Below are 6,168 nucleotides of genomic sequence, written 5' to 3' on the forward strand. Positions count from 1 at the left end.
CGCATATTCCTATAAATATATTTCGGTCTGCTCATAACAAATGATACACAAACTAGTTTTGAGATTCTACTTTTGTATTCAAGTACCTGTTTTGTCTACTTGTGTAACTCAGTGTCATGCACTTGTATTCGACTAGAAAATGATACGGGAGTAAAAGTATATATTTTGACTATAAAATTAGCTATCTCATAAATGTGTGAAAATTTCTTACATGATTATACAAGTATAACTAACATACTCTAAAAATAGCTAGACTAGTGATTTTTTTCTAGTTTCATAATTTTTTAATAGGTGACAAAAGGTTGTTGTGTCAACCAAATCCAACTGAATTGCTCTCATCTTAAAGTTGATTGTCACACCCTGTAAAAACGGAAACGTGAGACGCGACACAAAAGGTTTACAAGATTTCGATTAAGCAAACATCTATATGATTAAAACATAATTCGATACCAGATGTTAAGAGAATAAGAGTTTACAACTCCAAAACAACCTGTTTCCATGGCAAGATGAGAAATAAAAGGAGCATCCCTTCAAAAGCGGCATTGACATGATGCAAGCTTAAATCCCAAATTCCATGAATCTAAACATGCTCAAAATGATCAACAATATGTTGGTGAGTTCACAGTTTAAAAATGAATCCAATGAAACATTAACGTTTGAAAATATGTGCGCAACGGCAATGAAAATCATGAGGATCAAATCAATACCTAGCTAGAACAATGGCGTATATGCCTACATGAGCCTATATCCAAACCATGACGATGGTATTTTGCCCCACACATCGTACACGCTAGACGATGCCAATGATTTTAGATATAACACGCCCTTTTGTCTTTACCGGGTTAGAGCGACTAACCAAGAGTGAGGGGTGTCAATCCTAGTAGTACTATTCAACTGTTCCATGGTCACACACAGATTAATGGTTACAGTTATGATACGACGCGAGGACTTTCCAAGCTCAACAAATACATAATACAACTCATGCCCACATAAATGATACGAGAGATTTTATTCTCATGCTACCATACTATGTAAATAAAACATGTCTTTTCCTCAAATAGAAAACAATAAAAAGGGGTCGTGAAACTCACCTCGAATCCGTACAAAAGCTAGCAATATAAATAAGCCCAAGAAATGAAACCCGGCCTACACGTGTTCTAAAATATATAAGACACTTCAAATCTATCAGTGTGTCTACATTGCAAGTTATTCACCTAACTCCCTAGACTCTAGTGAAATGTTTACCTTTATGACAATGTTTAACGCCTCGACCTGTTGGTGATTACTACCCATGTAACAATTATATATATATATATATATATATATATATATATATATATATATTAACATAATATATACAATCAACATATAGATACACTTATCGTTATGATCTCATCCTGAAATCTCGTTTGTAAACATGTGTCGTCACACATCTCGGTCATTTAATAAATATATTTTCAAAATAATATATTTATTATTTGGAAAACTATTCCATATTCACCGTAACTCAAAATCGATGAAGTATTTATATTTATCATCAAATAACTATATATGGTTACCAAAACTCTGCAAAATAGTGTGGAAAATAATGTATTGTATAACAATGGAGATACATAACATAAAAGTTTGGGTGCGTATCTAGTTCAGCCTAACCAATTTCTTCAAATCATCAAGACTAATTTCCTGCAACATGTATTAAAACAATTTGTCAACACATAATGGTTGGTGAGCATACAGGCTTGGTTTACATAGCATATCATAAAAAGTCTCAAATCTAACATGGCAAAATGTATACTAAGTTGAAGCTAGCATGCATAACTATAGGTCAAACCCATGTGTCCACTGAATATCGTGCGAACCCTCATTACTGAAGTGAACGAGACCATAAAAGTTGATTGAATACTTAACAAATACCCAATAAATAAGTAGTGTGCTATTCTTGTAGCTCTATAATTGTTAAGGTGGGCTAGTTAAGTTAATGACAAATAGAGTGCATAAATGTTTTCTAGCATGAAATCAATCCTAAATATAACGAATAACAAGTTTGGTGGATTGAGTGATTGAATATGATTGGTTGTGTGCATTGTGAATTTTGATAGATTATACATGTTACACCCAAAAGTGCATTAAAGGGTAAAAACGGTCAAGTATACTCATGGTTTGCTAAAGCTCCCGAACGTGAGTTGATATGAATGGGATGGTTTGAACACCAAAGTTACCCTACAATGGGAAATGAAGGTGTGTGAGCCAATGGAGTTTGATTATGAGTTAGATTCGAAAATTAAGAATTATAACAAGAAAGTATGATATTGTATGAAAATACATCTTGTCTAGACACTCATTTGGACACTATGTTTTAGCGTGTTTTCATGGGTACTAAATCACCCATTAGAATCCAAAGTGAGGAATCAAGAACTAGGATGATGAACACCATAACTCGAAACTTTGAACCATGGTTTGGTTAAAGTTAGGGTTCGGTTTTGTACGTATTTTACATATATATGTTAGTATAGTTAGTCATGTATGGAGGTAGGATGAATTCCATCCATTTAACCTCTTATGATTTCACCAACACACAAAACCACCACTAGGGTGATTTCAGATGGTCATGAGTGTTAAGGTTAATGTAAATAACTCATCTAATTCACCAACCAAGTGAGTTCAAATAAGACGAGTGCATTCCAAACATGGCAATTGTTTGGAGACTTGGTGTAGTTGGTCCACTTTGTTACTTGGTGACTTAGACTGACAAAATAACTGACTAAGTGTGCAAGTGAGGATGTGGAATCATAATTGGAAGCCCAAGCTTCCATTCTTCACACCTTACCAAAACACGAGTCTCACAACATTGAAGGTTGAGGACTTGGATGATTTCAACACTTTCTAAGTCACTTAGGACCTTTGGGACAACAAGTAATTGAGGTTATGAACCTCTAAGTTTCTGATTTCATACCTCAACTCAAGTCTCCCAACAATGGATTTGTTGGTAACTTAGTTTGGTGCATAGAAATCTAAGAAACAAGTAAGTATGAACATTGTTTTGAAAGTTGTTAAAAACAGAAAATATATCTTACTTTGGACCTCAAATATGGTGATATTCCATCTTAGTTTACAATGGTAAACTTGTAGACACATGGTAAACTTGTGGACACATGCCTAGAGGTTATCCAAGTGGATTGGATGAGAAAAACATGAAGAAATGAAGAAGAAAGTGAGTGGAACACTCACTTGAGCACTAGAAAGTTTCTGCCCAAAACTTGGAATTTCTTTAGAGATTTTGGAGTTTTTGGATAGATTAGAGAGTGTGTAAAGGGGTTAGGAGAGTGTGTAAAGGGGTTAGGAGAGTGTGGATGAGACCTATTTATGAGGTAAGAATAGGGTTTGGTCATTAAGAGGGTTTGTTGAGAGTTAAGTGGTTGAAAAGGTGAAATAATGGCCGGTCTCGTGAGCTTGCAAAGTTGTCTGCTCGCCACACTCCTTACGGACCGGAAGGACATGGTCTTGCGGTCCGAAAGCCTTGGTTAGCAACAAATTTTCACTTTTAGACTGATTATATTATGCAATAACATTATGTATTAAGCATAAATTAGGGTTTAAAGGGTGGTGTTTAAGCATGTCACATGTATGGTGCATGATTCATTGAATCCCAGAAATCGAATAAACATAAATGCTTGTCGGTTTTGTACAAAATTATATGTATTGGAGGATTGAATATATATTGTGTAAACATGATTAAAAAAGATTGAAAATAAACAAGATTTTTCCCTTACGATCAAGTCTCGAGATTACAAGAATGAAATGGAAATACAGTTACAACGAAAATGAAAATTAAAAATAAAAATACAAAGTGTTACAGTATGGGTTTAGCCGAAAATGAGGGAGCATGGCGGGTTGGTAATGGTTGCTACTTTATGCCATGATTATGTTCACTAAACACTTCTCAGGTTTCTAGTTGGTTTGTAATTGGATAGTTGATAGTACTAGGCCACTAATTAGGTTTTAGGGATTACTAGAGATTGTTAACTAGGTAATCAAACATAGTTTAATGAAAATTAAGGTGTAATGATGTTAAAACTAATGATAAGTTAACAATAACGCGAGAAACCCAGAAAATATCATATTAAAGCATCCATTTAGGGTTTTTATATATTTTTCACACCAAAACACATAGTAATGGCATTAATTAAATGTTCTAAGCGTATTGGAACAATTCTAGTTGTTAAAAATAACTCGTATAATCACCAACGTTCATTTTGAATTATTTATCATAACACGATATGATAATATCTAACGATTAACATATGCAAACCTATGTATTGGAAAAGAGCTTTGCTAGACTTATTAAGAAGCAGTTAATAATGATTAAGTCTAAATGCACATAATTAAAGTAAACTCGTATGATTAACATGTACAGATTAACCTGATAATCTTGGTGTAACCATTAATTATTCCTTAAATAATGTAACCATCATTTGTTCTCTCTAATTAATCAGTCAAATCCATTTTATGCTACAGATTACGAAATTATCCTACACATCAGAATTTATCCTACATATATCAAAACAAACACTAGTCATCTCTACCAATGAGGTAGTGGTGGAGTGGTTGGGGAAAGACTTGGTGTTCCTTGTGACCCAGGTTCGACTCCCAGTCTCCCCATTATTTTCAGCAGCATCCAGGTGAAGGGTGAATACGGGTGGCGTCGGTTCGTCTTGGATTGGAGGCGAGGTTTTACCGATTATTCCACTGTCGTGCCTTCGGGCGGGTGGAGGTCGGGTAGTCGACCTTGGTGTCACGACCTCCGACCACACCCTGGACGGAAGCCATGAACAGTCAAGTGGTACCGGTGGTTATTTTAAAAACATTGCAGCGGAAATGTTCATCAGGACCGTGAGTTAGGAAAAATATCAGAGTTTAGAAAACACCGGATTTTATTTATTAAATAGATGGGATAAAACCCATGTTTTACAAAGGTAGCTTTAATAAGGGATAAACCCGAATATATGAAACCATGTTTTCTTAATTTACTTCAATTGATAAAATAAGCCACTTCTTTAAGCCTTTCGGTGCCGTATCATCACTCTTATTCCAATCTACTGTCATTACCTGAAACGCGTTTTAAAAAGATTTTGGTCAGTAGGAAATACTGGTGAGTTCATTCATTTTTGTACAAAACGACACATTGTTATAAATTACAGCATAAGAGCGATTACAATGGCTACTATCTTATTTTTATCTGGCGCCGTGTCACACCCTGGTGACGATGGTCATACCACTATTGGGTCCTTTCACCCAAGTAGTGATGATTATCACTGTTAGGTTGGTGAACCTAACCGTGAGAAATTAGTAATGTGCACAATACCCCACTTGCCAGTGATTCAAGATAACTAAGACTTAATCCCTGTAATTATAACTTTTTGAAAATAATTTGAGTATTGTAAAACATTGTTGATTAAAAGAGAATGACCCACCTTGTTAGCATATAGTCTTGATTAAACAAGCATCTTGATTCTAAGTATCTACTTTATAGTTCTGAATCTTCTGATGATTGAGCATCTACTTTGATTGTAAGTGTATAGTGCAGAGTTTTCGGGTAGTTAAATATTTAGTTTAACAGAGTGGAATACGTATTAGTGTTATACCAAATCAAACCTATCGATGGTCACGAGATTAGAACCTTAACGAAATTCACAAAGTAAAGTCTTGTTTAGATAGCACTTTGGCATTCGTTTAACGAAATTCACAAAGTACAGCACTTTGGCATTCGTTAGTTGGTTCCCGAATCGATCGAACAGAATATTGCATCGGTGATTATTGGTTAGAACAACAACGTATAGAGAGAATGATAGAAGAAATGAGCAAAGAAAAATGAATCCTAAGCTTCCTATTTATAGGTAGGAAATATGAAATTTCTAGGAAGTTTCATATAGCTTTTCTAGGAAGTTACCTATACATTTTCTAGGAAGCTTCCTACCTACATATATATCCTCTTATACCTTCCTAGCACCTTCCTTTGATATTATCTATCTCATATATATTTATTTTCATGTATATCTATCTAGGTGTTTAATTAATCTTACCTAGCTTAATTAATCTTGCTTAGCTTAATTAATCTTGCTTAACTTAATTAATCTTACTTAACTGATTAATTTTCCTTAACGGTTTAAA

At 34.5% G+C, this 6,168-nt stretch overlaps 1 long non-coding RNA gene across 1 annotated transcript; it reads right to left on the reverse strand.

Annotated features, from left to right (window-relative positions):
* Positions 1–4,913: 4,913 nt before the first annotated feature.
* On the reverse strand, positions 4,914–5,748 carry LOC118487150. Its single transcript, XR_004880451.1, has 2 exons — positions 5,472–5,748; positions 4,914–5,106 (listed from the first exon to the last, which is right to left on the reverse strand). It is a non-coding gene; the product is annotated as an uncharacterized LOC118487150 (long non-coding RNA).
* Positions 5,749–6,168: the final 420 nt, after the last annotated feature.

Source organism: Helianthus annuus, chromosome 15, assembly GCF_002127325.2.
Source record: "Helianthus annuus cultivar XRQ/B chromosome 15, HanXRQr2.0-SUNRISE, whole genome shotgun sequence".
NCBI classification, from domain to species: domain Eukaryota; kingdom Viridiplantae; phylum Streptophyta; class Magnoliopsida; order Asterales; family Asteraceae; genus Helianthus; species Helianthus annuus.